This window comes from Melospiza melodia, unplaced genomic scaffold, assembly GCF_035770615.1.
Source record: "Melospiza melodia melodia isolate bMelMel2 unplaced genomic scaffold, bMelMel2.pri scaffold_55, whole genome shotgun sequence".
NCBI classification, from domain to species: Eukaryota; Metazoa; Chordata; class Aves; order Passeriformes; family Passerellidae; genus Melospiza; species Melospiza melodia.
The window spans coordinates 126,622-141,430 of record NW_026948799.1 but is presented as its reverse complement, the minus strand read 5'-3'; positions in this window follow the sequence as shown (position 1 = coordinate 141,430).

The window sequence follows — 14,809 nt, the reverse complement described above, 5'->3', positions numbered from 1 at the left end:
CCGCTCTGTCACCAGCACGAAGGCTTCAGCAGAACCACCACAGGCCAAGGGCCTTCTGGCCATTTCCCTTTACCCACTGCACGCCTGGGCAGCTGGCTGAGCGCAAGCACCCTTTGCCCCCTTCAGGGCCTCACCACCCCTCAGCCTGCTTTGGTGCTGAGCACAAGCTCCCTTTTCACCCTTTCCTGCCTCTTGCCCTGCAGACCCTGGGCATCAAAGAAAAGCTCCTGGCAGTCTGTAGATCATAACACATTCCAGAATTGAGTTATTTACAATAATCTATAATATATACAAATATATATATAATGAAATATACTCTATATTATTTATTTACAATCTAGATAAAAAATGGAAAAGAAGAAAAGAAAAATCTTCAAGAAAAGGAAAATTACCCCTGGCTCAGGTTGCCCCAGCAAAGACAGCCTCCCAGATCAGCTCTCCTCCTCAGTCATCCGGCAGTGCAGCAGCCAAGCCCCGGCAGGCGAGGCCGACTCCGCCATGCCCTGCGCAGCTGATCGTGCAGCCTCCAGATGGTGGAATATCGCCCACGCTGTATTGCCCGGAGGACATGCAGTGTTTCAAGTGCCAGCTGTGACACGGCACCGCTCGTGTCCTCTGTCAGGGGTTCCAGGGCTGTAAGAGAGAGGAGCAGAGGCAAGGTCAGAGCCGGATCTGTGGGGAGCCCAGGAGAGCCCCCTGCCAGGGCCATCCCAGCCGGCTCTTGCCATGGCCAGGAGGGAGCAGGGAGGAAGGGGATCAGCCCAAAGCTGCTGGCCACCAATGGCCCACGTGGCCCTGAAAGCTCCGTGTACTCTGCCCACGGGAGCAGAGCCCTCTGCAGCTGGGGCAGGGCTTGCAGCTCCCCTCGGCAGGCCCCGCTGTCAGCCCGCTGCCCTCACTCACCAGTGCAGATCAGCTGCAGCTCTTGCTGCTGCCCCCTCAGGCGCCGCCCGGCCATGCCTGTGAACACAGAGCCTGTCACGGCCCCAGCGGCACAGCTCCCTGCCAGCGGCGCTGCTGGCGCTGTGGCCACCCGGGCTGCTGGCCCGGCAGGGCTCAGCCCGGGCCCTTGCCGCACGCTGCCGGCCCAGGGCACGGCTGCCAGAGGGCGGCAGCAGCAATGCCCAGGCCAGGCGGGGCTCCACGGCGCCCCAGGGCACGGCTGGCGCTGCCGGAGCAGCAGGCGGGGCTGGGGCCGAGCTGCGGCGGGCCGGGGAGGGGAAGGGCATCCCGGGTTCGGGACTCACCCATGAACCTGATGGCCGCCTCTCGCAGGGACTCCTGTGGACTCTGCAGGTAGGGCAGGGCCCGGAGCAGGTGCTCGGCCGCTCGGCTCCTGTCCTCTGCCAGCTGCAGAGAGCGGCAGGAGGGAAGGGTTGGCGCGGGCTCAGCCCCTGGGCCGGGCGCTGCCTGCACCCATCCCCGGCCTCCCCTGCCCGCACAGCCCTGAGGCGCGGCCAGCAGCCGCTGGCCAAGGGCTCCCGAGGGGAGGGGGCAGAGGGCCGGCTGCTGCCCGGGGAGCCACGGTGCCGCCCCACAGCCCCGCCGGGCCAGGGCTCCATGGGCACCCGACTCGGGCCCACGGGAGCCTGGAGAAGAGCCCGCGCGGCCTCTGCGTGCAGCACCGGGCCAGGGCACAGCTGCCAGCCCCGCACACTGAGCACCGCCCTCAGGGGCCTTCTCCAGAGTGAGGCTGGGGCTTGCAGGCCCTCCTTACCAGGAGCTCAGTGAACTTTGAGAGTTTCTCTTTCTTCACAGTTTTTTCAAGAGCTTTCCTTTTCAGGAACTTGACCGCACAAAGCAGTGTTTCCCGAGAAGTCTGGAGAGCAGCAGAGATGCGGACATGGCCCCAGAGCCCAAGGCACAGGAGCTGCAGCCTGGAGGAGGCTGCAGTCCAACAGCGCAGGGCAGGAGGCAGCCGAGCCCCCTGCCAGGGGGACAGCAGCAGCCCACGAGTCCTCACCTCTGCCACACGCAGATTCTCATTATGGCAGTGGAAGAGCAGTGGGAGCAGGCTCTCACACACTTGTGTCATCAGGGGCGTTTTTCCTTCTTCTTCTACAGCAGACATCAAGTTTTGAAAGACAGTCATGGAGAGCTGCTGCACCTGGCTGTCACCCTGTAGAACAGGAAGGCAGCAAGAGCTCAGCAGCAGCTGATTCTGGTCCACAATGGCACAGGCCTGCATCTGCACAGGGCACCAAGTGTGCGGGCAGCAGCCAGTGGCCGTGGCTGGGGGCACAGAGCCTTACGTGGTCAAAGAGTGGCAGGAACACCTTAGCCAGCTGCAGGGCCATGGGGCTGGGTATCGGGGCACCATTATCCAGGAACAGATAGTCCAGTAGCATGGTGGTCACCCTGACCTGCGGGAGCTCCACGAGCCCTTCAGTCAGGCCCCGCATTCTTTCGGCCTGCGTGGAAGGCAAGTTTGTGAAAGGCCACCTTGCTGCCGCAGGGCCCAGAGGCCAAAGGCCTGTCCCGAAGCACTGGGGCAGCTGAAGCGGGAGGCAGGAGAGCTGGGAGCAGCTGCCCCAGCGCCCAAAGCCCAGGCAAGGCCAAGCGACTGCGCTGCCCAGCCCCACGCTGCCTGCACGGCTTCAGCCACTGCCCCCTTCTCACCAGCGGGGAATGGTCCCTGCGCGGGAGGAGAACCCTGAGCAGCTGGCTGCCAATGTCTGCACGCTCCCTCCGCAGCTCCCATGACAAGACATCCATGATGCTGTCCCTGCAGTCCCTCAAGTCCAGGCACTCGAGGACCTGCAAGGCACAGGGCAGTGACGGGGGAGCCGGCCGGCAGGAGCCCGGAGCCGCACGGGGCTGGGCCCAGCCAGCAGCGCAGGGCACGGGCACCGTCCCAGGCGTCTGAGAGGGCAGAGAGCTGGGAGGCAGCTCAGCCAGGTCATGCTGGCCTTCAGGCTCACCTCCGCAAGGAATGCCAGGGCAGGGAAATCCCAGTATGGCATCTCTTCACTGAGCATGTCAAGGAGGCAGCATAAGATGCTTTTACACAAGGGCCTGGATGCATGGCGCATCTCCCTGCAAGGCAGAAAATGGCATTAAGATCCTGAGCTGGGGGGCGGGGGGGAGCCTCTCCCAGCACTGACTCACACGGTTCTTGTCTTTCCCCACCACCCACTGCCAGGGGACCTGGGCCCTTTGAGGTGTGGCCGCTCCTGGGCACCCCCTTTCCCAGCCTTTTCCAGTCTGCTTGGCTGTCGCTCGTCCCTTTGGCCCCAGCCACGGGGACTGTGTGGGACAGCCCGGGCACAGGGCACAAATGCCAGGAGCAATGGGGAGAAGGGGGGTCTCACCCAGCCAGCAGAGCCACGGCAGAGTGGTGGGTATCAACGCAGAGCAGCGTGTCCCAGCCACGCTTGCCTTCCATTGACACCACCACCTGCTCACACTGGAGAAGGCAGAGCAGGGACTGCAGGGTCTGCACTGCAAACCTGTGGGCAGAGAGCAAAGCCCAGGTCACACTGGCAGCACTGGCTCCTTTGCAGGCCACATGGCAGGGACAGGAGGAGTGGGATGGAGCACCTGTTGGAGCTGGTGGCAAGGCCGTGCTCTTCCTGGCATTTCTTCCAGAAGGTATCAACCTCCTCTGGCATCTCTTCTGTGCTGAAGAACACTTGGAAGAGCAGATGCACAAACAGGTGGGGGAAATACAGCGTCACTACACGTGGGACACGGGGCTCCTGGAGGATCTTCCACATCACCACGGTTGCCTGCAAGGGACAAAGCCCCCCGAGACAGCGCTCAGTGCCCAGGTGTCTGTGTGGCAGAGCCCGAGCAGGGCAGGGAGAGACCCAGAGAGACCTTAGCAGGGGGAGCACAGGGCCTGGTGGGCCTGAAGCTGCCCCTGGGCCAGGTTTCAGGCCAGTGCCTGAGGCAGGGAGATGCAGTGGGGGAAGGAGGAAGGACAGCTGCTGGAGAGGCAGCCTTGGGGCCAGCAAAGGCCAGTTACAGAAACTCACAGCCAGGCCAAAGACACCCGTTTCGTCCCCATCCGAGGTGCACGTGCTGCACTTTGGCCAGCTCCCCAGCACATGCAGGAGTATCAGCTGCACTGGCTCTGCAGTCCTGGGCGAGCACATGATGGTCTTCCACATGGAGATGGCAGCTCTGCAGGGTTAGAGCTCTGTCTCAGGGCGGGTCTCAGACACAGCACTGTGGCCTGGGCATCCCTAGGGGCCGGGGCTGAGCATCGGCTCTGCCTCTGCCCACTGGCCCTTGCCAGCAGCAGCCAGGCAGCCAAGCCCTGTGGGGACAGAGCCCTGAGGGGTGGCAAGGGAGCATGGCAGCAGGCTTGGGGGCTGACGTTCCAGGGCTGGGAAAGGGAGCAGCCAGAGGGCCCTGGAACTCTCTGCTGGTCACACACCTGGGCCAGGCCGTACAGGGTGATGGGCTGGGGAGGCCTGAGCCCTCTGGGCAGGTGGGCCCCATACCTGTCACAGGACGGGGCCACACGTAGGAGCGTCACCACTGCGTCATCCGGGTGTTCTCTGGTGAGATTCAGCAGGGCCTTGTCCAGCCTGTGCTCGGCAGAATCATTGGCCACAAGCCACTGGTGGATGTACCTCACCATGGCGGGCACCTGGAGAAGGCAGGGGAGACTTGGAAAGCTGCCAGAGGGAGTCATGTGCCCAGCTGCCCCAGAAAAGTACTTCCCTTGCCTCCACACTGCCATGGCCTCAAGGCTTACAGTAACCAGCAGGCGTGGCTTGGGAGGCCAAGCAATTGCTGGGAGGATGGATGCCAGGCCACAGGCTGCTTACTTGCTTTGCACTGGAAGGACCCTCCTCCACAAGCATATCCAGCAGGGCAGCACTGGTGTTGGTTTGGAAGATGGGAGGGTATGCTCTGAGCACAGTGCCCATGACGCTGGTCTCTTCCTCCCGAATCCTCTTCATGAATTTGCCAACCATCTGTAGCAGAAGGGCAAGAAGCCAGGGATGTTGCATGGAGTGCTGCACACACAGTGCTGGGCTGAGCAGGGACAACAAGCCCAGCCCAGGTGGGGGTGGCTGCAGGTACCTGCGCTGTGCTGCGGAAGAGGCCGCAGGTGCGTTCCTGCTCCTGTGTGCGCTCCAGGGCTGCATCTGGCAAAGAGCGAGCGCAGCCAGAGCTGAGGGGCTGCAGGAGAGGCCAGAGAACACAGCCCAGCCCTGTGCTACCCCGGCAGGGAGAGCCCCGGGATGCTCCAGGGCGATGGAGCACGGCCCCTGCAGGGTGTATGCCAGGCCCCTCTTCCATCCTGTCCATGGGCATTTCCCCAGGGGATGGGATGGGATGGGATGGGATGGGATGGGATGGGATGGGATGGGATGGGATGGGATGGGATGGGGCCAAGTTGGCTGCAGGCTCCAGCCCTGCAGCCCAGCTCTGCCACTCACCCTCCTGCGGTGGAATGAACGGCACCACCTCTTCAATCTCCTGCGCTGGGGTAGCTCCAGGGCCTTCTTCCTCCTCCTTCTCCACCCAGGCCAGCTTGGGCACTCTCGGGGCTCTCTGCTCCATGGCTGTGCCTGGAGCGCGCCCCAGCAGCGACCCCAGCCGGTGCCGCTCCTGCCGGGCCTCCTGCGCCTCACCTGCGGACGGGACGCGGCGGTCAGCGCTCGGCCCGGGGCCAGCAACGGCCCCCGAGCGCCCCTCACCCGCCCCGGGCCGGCCATGCCCCGGCGTTCCATCTTCGGAACGCGGCACGGGAGGCTCGGGGCCGGCGGCCGCGCTGCCGAGGGGGGGAGCTCGGGCCGGGGAAGCCGCAGCGGAGGCGGCGGGAGCGGCCGCGCCGCCTGTGTCCTCCGCGGGCCCCGGGAGGAGCCGGGGCCGGGCCTGGAGCCTGCCTCGGGGCCGGGGCCGGGCTCGGGCCAGGCGGAGCCGAAGGGCGGCGGTGCCATCCCGGCCCCCGGCACCGATGCCCGCCCGGCAGCGCCACCGCCAGCACGGCCAGAGCCGGGCGGAGGCGAGACCGCGGCGGGACGGCCGGGGCCGGGCACGGGGCAGCCCCGCCCGGGGCCGGGGGCGGGCCGGGGGCATGGCCCGGCCTATCACGGGGAGAGGGAGGCGGGGAGAGGGGAGGGACGTCGGGCGAGGGACTGCGGGAGGTGCCCGACAGCGGGAAAGGGAGAGAGAGAGAAAGAACGAGAATAAGAGAAAGAAAGCGAGAAAACGAATCTGTTTTTGCTGCTTCTTCCGCTGCTGCTGCCGCCGCTGCTGCCGCCGCCGCTGCTGCCGCCGCTGCCGCTGCTGCAACTGAGGCACCGGGGCCGTTCGTCCCCGTGTCCGTTCCCCGCTCGCCCCACGAGCCCCACGTTCGAGCCCCGCGCGCCCCGGGGACAGCCCCTCTGTCTGCCCAAACACGGGAACTTTGCAGCGCTGAGCCCGGATGCAGAGCCCTGACTCCTGCACACTGGCACAGCGATCCCCTCGCTTGCTGCTGGGCATTGTCCTTGCTGAGGGGCAAACACTGTCGGGCCGCCTTCCCTTGGGGTAGGATTCCTACCTGACCCCAGCACTGCACTTACACCTCCAGTGTTGCTTTCCAATAAAGCAGGGGAAGGAAAACTGTGTGTGGCTCATGGTATTTTAGACCATCTAAAAATCACTAAGTCACAGATATTAGAGGTGCAGTGCATCTGGAATTACTGGGGTGGAGAAGTAGTGCAACATGGAAAAGGGGAGCATAGAAATTAATAGAGGAAAACATCTTGGATTGTTTGTTTCATTTTCATTTCCCTTCTGGAAAGCTGTTTCAGTTTTCCAGGAATCTTCTCCTGTCTGCTCTTCCCAAGAATCTCTCACGGAGAGCAAGGTCGAGCTTCGGTCACAAGACTTTCCATCAGGAAATTATGCCACTGGTGAAATTTTCATTGTGACTCTTTTTGCTGGTTTAGGGCAAATTTGGGGAGGAAATCTCCAAAAGGGGTCTGTATAGAAAGCAAGTTCAAGCGGCCTCTCCCCCTACTAGTTCAGGAAAAGACTTCCCTTGAGAAAAGTGAAAAAACCCCAGTTTATTTCACAAGTGAAGTATTCACAAGCATGAAAAATGAATAATATTAAATCAAACCTCGGACAATGCTGAAGAGATGGCAAATTCAGAAAGTCCTTTTTGTGGGTTGTAGTTGGCTCACTCGGTCTCTCCTGAGTCCCTCTGGTGCTGGAATGCAGTGTCCCAGAGCTCGGTGGGCCACAAGTGTGAGCTGCTGCTGGTGTTTCTCTGGGTTTTGAGTCCAGAGCAGGTTTAAACAATTCCAAGAGAAAGGAAAGTCACAGTCCAAAGGAACTTCTCTGCCTAAGCTAGCTAAAACCAAATTGCTAGACCTGGGCTGTGAAGGAAAATTCCAAATCTGGGCACTGGCAGTCCCAGCAAACACCAGAGCTGGATGGTGCTGGAGCCAGAACCTGCAAATTTCAAAATTATGGCTTTCTGTGCCAGCAAATCACTGGACTTGCGCTGTGCTGGCACCAGGTATTTTCCAAATCTGGGTACTGGGGCAGCAAACACAAGATGTGGTCGGTGCCAGAGCCAGTAGCAGAAAGTTGCCGGGTTTTGGCTTTCTGTGCCAGCAAATTGCTGCACTTGGGCCGTTCTGGCACAGGGAAATATCCAGATCTGGGTATGGGCGGTGCCATCAAACACCAGGTCTGGGTGGTGACAGTCTTGGCACCAGGAAATTGCTGCCTTTTGTCTTCTTTTTCCAAAAAATTGCTGCACTTGGGCTGTGTTGGAATAAGAAATGTCCAGACTGGGGTACGGGCAGTGGCAGCAAACACCAGATCTTGGCATTGCCGGTGCCGGCAGCAGAAATTGCCAGATTTTGGCTTTCTTTACCAGAAAATTGCTGGACTTGGCTCTGCCAGAACAAGGGAATTTCCAGATCTGGGCACTGGTGGTGGCAGCAAACACCAGATCTGGGCAGTGCCAGGCCCAGTAATGTTGGAAATGAATTCGTAGAGAATTTTTAAGGTTTGATAGAAGGTTTCTATAGTATGTATACAAGTGTCACGATCCGTCCTTACGAACGGGTTTTGTGGTAGTTTGTGGGTTGATCTCAGAGTGCAAAAAACACCAACACGGTAGAGAGAGTTGCTGCTATAACCAAAACAAATGTACCTGTATTGAATAACCACAGCAAAATGCATTGAGGATGGACTGGGGGAAAAGGGAAAAATAAGGAAAAAGAGGGAGGAAGAGAAAGGAAGGTATAGAGCTACCAACTGTTTTACTAGGCCAGGACTAGACCCAGAGCTAAGCAAACTCATTCAGCCAGGTGACATTCTGTAACAACAGAAGCTGGCAACCATGAGGACTTTGCTGCCAAAAGGTTACAGTTTGCACTGGGCCCAGAAGTGTTTCTCCCTAAGGCAAAGCAAATTGAAATGTGAGGTTTAAAAGCTTCAAATGACTATGAAAGGAAACTGCAGAATAATTTCTGGAAGGGCATCATTGTCAATGATCATGCAGCCCACCAAGAGCTGGAGCTGAATCCAGAATTGCTTCTTCCAGCTGTGCAGGAATTCATTCCACTGGCAAGCACTGGTCCTTTGGAACACATGATCCCCTAGCTCTGCGCTGAATGGCACCCAGGCTGCAGTGAAGATTGGAGGAACCCTTGTCACTTGTTATTGGCCTCCCAGGGCACTCATCCTTCTGCAAACAAGGTGCAAACAACACAGCTGCACTGCTGTCCTGGGTAAATATACATACAGGTGATTGCCAAAGCAGTGCATCATTTCCCAGTGAAATCCATGACCTCTTCTTACCTATGGAATTGTGATTGAAGACACCTGTGAGCCAGATCTGTGGGAGATTGCAAAGGAGCAAAGCTTTGGGATTTGGGCACACTTCTCTTGGTTTCTTTGCTCAGGCCTTTGGTGAGCACAGAACACACCTAGGTAGAAAACCTTTGACTAGACAAGATCTTTTGGATCTATTGTCCCCCAAACATGTCAATGTGTGGCCCTGTTACAATGACAAGTTGAAAACAGCAGCACAAATGACACAAAGAAACCATGCCCAAAGAGGAAGAGGAGAGGCCCAATGAGGAAAGGATGTGGTGAGACACTGGCACACTGAATGAGCTGCACTCCCATAATCTCTAGGCTAGCAGGTCATGGTCTCACATTCTCCTCCTGGTTTATTTAAATGTTATTTATTTATTTTTGTTTTTCATCATCAAAATAAGATATATACCATTAAAAGTATGTCATCAAAACTTAAGGACAGAATCAAAAGACATTATTTCAAAACTACATCCAAAGATCAGAACATATGTACCGCTGTAACTATCAGGCCTAACGCATCAATCCTATTCTTCAAACACTCTTCACACAGGCGGCAGCTTCTTCCTGAGCTTGGAGGAAAGAGAGCTCTTCTGGACGGGAGGCGAGGACTTTGTGGGTGAGGGAACATGGGAAGTGTCCAGAGAAAACTTCTCGGTAGGACTGTAACCAGCCAGATCTGCAAAATGGAGACACAAAGTTTAACAGCGGCCACCATGCAAACCTAAAGCAGCTGAAGCTCCATATTTCATGGGACACATTTCCTGGAAATGTCCAAACAGCTGCACAGGGAAACATGCTCCTGCTGGCAGACACTGAGGCAGGCCAGGGCAAACCCTGAGCCACTTGCCCAGAGCTGGCACAGGCCCAGCCTGGCCTCTGGGCTGCCCTGGGACAGCAGGGAGCCCAGAGCCCTGTGCTCCCCAGGAATGGCTCAGCTGCACATGCACCCTCCTGCTCCTCTGCCTGCCCCACAGCTCAGCAGCCCCGCAGCTCCAGGGGCACTGGCAGCAGCACAGCTCATTGCAGGGGCACATGCAGGGCAGAGCTGTTCCCTGGCAATGTGCACAGCCTCTCTGGGCTGCCACAAGACCCTTCCTGCCGGCAGAGATTGGCCCAGCTCCCCCCTCACCTCTGCGTGCGTCTGAGCCATGACTGCCCTTCATCTTGTCCTCCATCTGGAGTTGCTTCAGGCCCCCCATGCCATGACTAGGAAATGTGGTGGAGAGAGTGGGGGCAGATGCACACCCTTCCTTAGGATTCTGTCATTTTTGGCACAGCTCAAAAGGAAAATCCAGAGGTGTCCAACTCAGCGCTTCCTCAGCTTTCTGGAGAACATCTCTCCTTCACCAGCCCAGCATTTTGGAGAGGTTTTCCCGCACATGTGGAGGCTTGCTGGCAGCACATTCCTTCAGCTGGGTGCCCATCACCTTGCAGTGGGCAGAGGCCAGCTTGGTGACCACGGTGCGGACGTTGGCGCTCCGCACAGGCAGCGCCTTGTTCCCCAGGCAGGGCCAGAGCACGGGCAGGGCGTCGCGCTGGGCGACTCCAGGGCTCCTGGCATGAACCCCCTGCACAAGCACTGCCGGGACAGAGACACAGCTCCTTACCCACCAGCCTCACTGCAACAAGGATCTGCCTCTGCTTCTGCTTCTTGCCAGCCTCTCTGGCCAAGAGCAGCAAAACAGCACCCAGAGCCCCTTGGTCCAGAAACGGGCAAAGCAGCTGATCATCCTGGAAACAGAACCACCAACCCCTCAGCACTAATTGCTCCAACCAGAGCCCTTGTCCCCGTGGCAGACTTCCTACCTTTACTAAATTATTTCACAATCTCTGCATGAGCAATGAATGAAATGTCAAATTGCCTTTGATTTCCATTAAGAAGTTGTCTAAACCCGCACTGAAGATTTGGAAATGTACCATAGAGAGGAAATGGAGAGATTTCTAATAAAAGGGATGATTCAATTTTTGTAACTTTGATGTCAAGTGCCAGATGCTTAATCTGGCTCTTCCCTTTGCTCAGTGGCCCACAGCAAAGGACAGGATTAGAACACACCTCTAAACTCCAGCCCACCAGAGATGGCTGCTGCCTGACAGCTGGATGAGAAACATCAGTGACCAGCTGGGGTCTTTGGCAGAATGCTTATGGGGCTTCCAACAAAGAGCTGTTTCAAACCTCAGGGCATCTCTAGAGAATTACCCAGACCCCATTGCCTTGGCATTTGGGCATCTCCACATTTTAATGCCACTTCCCCTCCCAATGTTAACGGCACTTTTTCTTATATGTCCACTGAAATAGGGGCATAGAGAAAGAAAAATGCTCCACAGGGGACTGAAAGGTAACCAAAACACGAGTGTTTTCTCATATTGTCTCTGAAATCTCTCTGCCCATTTTCTGAACTGAACTGTATCAAACATAGACAAATGTTTACTAGCAACAGACTCCTTGCAACAGGCAGATTTGGCTAAAATAAGAAAACCTGAAATGCTCTGGAGACCATTCTTATTTTCTGATCGGACAAAATGTTATTCAGCAGCAATTTAATATTCTGTGGCGGAAGAGACTTGATTTTCTCTATGCTGTTAATCCACCAGCAGACATCAACATTGAAAGAGCTCCTGCAAGTACCCAAAACCAATTCTGCTAAGCAAGAAAGGGTTATGGTACCCATTTTAAAATGGAAATTCATTTGAATTTAAATGCAATTAAAGACATCAGTGACTACTGAATGTGAGGAACAGCTGTCTGTTCCTACTAAATCTCAGAGAGAACATCTGCTTTTTCTAAAGTAGTCCTAATTTATGGTTAATTCCTTTATTTGAAAAAGAGATCAAAAGAAGTGCTAAACTAAATGCCCTATTGCTGGAGATCTATATTTTTCAAATGCTCTTTAAAGGGCCTTTGACATTCCCAATCGCTGAACATGCCCTTTTGAGATTCCTAATGAAGATACAAAGTGTATTAAACCTTGCATTTCAAGATGTTGGCATAATTAGCAGTGGATTTAGCCCCAGTTAAAGCAAGGCTATCAATCATCTTCTCTGCTATATATTGAGATTATCCTTTTTCCATTCCTTGGCTATTGCTGACACAGCAAGCTCCTCTGAGGAATCAATTATCAGCTGCATGTGTAGCATTTTGGGCAGCGCTGACACAGGCAGACACTGTTTGCACACCCTGAAAGGCTCAGTCCAAGGCCACTGTGACAGCACAGGCAGGAGCCTCAGCACTCTGCTTCTGTCCCTGTGCCCCAGAGGCTGCCTTGCACTAAACCTGTGCCTCTGGTACCTCTGTTGAGTTCTGGCCTAAGCTGTGACCCCCAGGCCCTGCACGGTTCAGCCTCAAAACTTTCCAAGAGAAAAACAAGAATTCTGTGAGGACAAAACAAACTGATGCCCTGAAACAGCATTTGCCACCATTTCCCCTCAAAGATCACAGATGTCCCTGAGCTCCCCAGAGAGGAGCCAGCTGGGGCATTTTTAGCCCTCCCTTTGCTGGAGGTGGTTCTGAGATGCCCCAGTGAGAGCTCAGCCCCAGGCCGAGCGCTGCCCCCATCTCAGGTGCTGCCCAGCTCTGCAGCAGCCAGGGAAAACCTGCCAAACCCACCTGCCTTGTCTATGGGGCAGCAGGGACACGCTCAGCACCTCCTGGTTTGGAGGAGCTGCTCTGCTGTCTGCTCACAGGCATTCCCTGTAAATGCTCCCTGGGAAGAGCTCTGGGCTCAGAAGGGGAGGCCATGCCTGTGATACGCTCGGTGACATCCAGCAGGGCTTGGCCACTCAGGTGATTCCATTGGTAGCTGAACTCTTTCAACAGGGACACTTTATCTACAAGGGAAACACATGTTTCTGCTCACTTTGCTCAGGTCATAGGAGAAAGGGCAGGGCCAACCCCATTTTATAAAATCAAGCACATTTCTGCAGATGTTTGAATCCTATTCTTCTTTCCTTCCAGCATACGTGGCAGAGTTTTATATTCCAAAAGAAAAGCTCTCCTCTCGCATTTGTAAATCCAAAGTTGTCTGCTGTGTTAAAACATTTCACATCAGGGACCTCAGGAGTTCAGTCACATGGAAGCAGTGAAAAGGTTTTGCATCCCAGAGCAAAAAGGAAGAGCCCCATACTTGGGTCACAGAAAGGCACTGAGTCAGGCAGTTCCTGAGATCACAGAGCAGCTGGGGAGGAGAAAGTGGAAACTCCTCTTGAAGACCTGCCTCTTCAACACGCCTTTTTTCAGGCATATTCCTCCAGTATGGAATTTTCAGAGCTGACATAAATGTGTGTGACAAAGGAATTTAGAGCAGCCCTTGCCTATGTAGTTAATTGCTGTGGCCATCTTGCCCCATGCAAAACAACAGGTGGAACAATGCATCATTGACAGCTGGGTTTATACCTGTTTGTTCTAAAGAAATGAACTTGGTGAATCACAAGTTCCCCTTTGAAAATAGAAGACAAAGAAGAAAAGTGGAAAATAGGCAGCTAATGCCTCTAATGTAGAGCCTCCCAGGTGGCTGCTCTGCAGAAGCTCTGATGGGTCAGTGTCCCTTCATGCCAACAGCAAAGCTGTTCATTTGGGAAGTCAGACGGGGCCCAAGCACACTCCAAACCCCCTTTGCCCCTGAACTGTAGCAGAGCTGCAGTCCAGGACTTGCTCTTCAGACAAGCAGCACAGAGCCAAGGGCTCCTGGGACTGTTGGGAAATGCTGATCCCATTCCAGCCTGTTGGGGATGGTGCATAAGGGCTGCACCTGCACAGCCTCTGGTGGGTGTCAGCTGGAGGGTTCCACAGACAAGAGCAGCTGTCAAGGCACTCAGCGCTCTCTTGTGCAGGAGAGACAGAGACGAAGCTGAGGAGAGTCCCTGCCAGGGCTCAGCCTTACCCAAATGAGCAATGGATTCTCCCAGTGCTTTCACAGCTGCCCCACCAACCCTGGGATCCTTTGAGTTCAGGCTCTTTGTTATTCCCTCAACCAAACCAATGATCACCGGGTTCAAGGCATCTTTCAGGGCTCGTGTGATTTCAGCCAGCACATCCAGCACCCTCTGCTTCACTTTCTTGTGGCTGTCAGATATTCTCAGGACAAAATATTTAAAAATCTGTGAAGAGAACAAGCAACTTGAAGGCTGGATTCAAATGTCCTTGTTTGAAGAGTGGATGTAGCAGTCAGCAATGTCAAAGATGAGAGTGATCCTTTCTGTCAGGTCAGCACTCGCTTGCACAATTTCACTGTTTTCCTGGGGGCAACTCACTGGAATGGTGGCACAACCTCATGCTGGTTGAAAGATTTTCTTCTGTTTTTAAGAGGTTTGGCTGGGGACAGAATAGTTCCTCTGGTATTTCTCTCCATCTATAAATCATTAAATTAATTCCATTTATTAATGCTAAAGAGTACCTTTGCTTTAAATGGAAGCAGATGTTTACAATGCCTATTTTTCTATACAGTTGCCTCAAGTACTGAGGGCAGTTTTGATTTTGCCAAAACTATGGCTGGAGGAGATCTAAGTTTTCTTTTGTTTGTTTCTGAGCCAGTGTCTGGAGAAGTGCAGGGCTCTGATCAACTCTTCCAGGATCCAGACCATTTCTCTAAGTAACAAGTAGACTTCTGAAATGTCATGTGCTGTACAGCTCTCATTAGAGCAGGTTCAGCCTCATTATCAGGCAGCTTTTCCTGGAAAAAGGGAAAAAGCAGCTACTGGGAGGAGAAGGCAGATATGAGTCCTTAGCTGTTTTCCTCCTTTTCCAAAGAGAAAAACAGACCCCCCAAGAAGGGAGAGCATTGTCTTTACCAAGAGGAATAGGAACAAGGAGGGAAATGAGTAGCCAGAGCTGTGCCTGTGTAAGACAAGATGGAGTATATAGAAGTGTTCTTAAAAAAGCAACTGGGTTTAAACCAACCGAGCGTGATACTTCTCTTCCCTATGCTAACCCATTTTTGGTCTAGAGAACAATTGCCATGCTTTCAGGGGCTGGATTCCCTTCACTGCACCCAGCTGGGAGCAGGAGAGAGCAGCAGTTACACCAGCA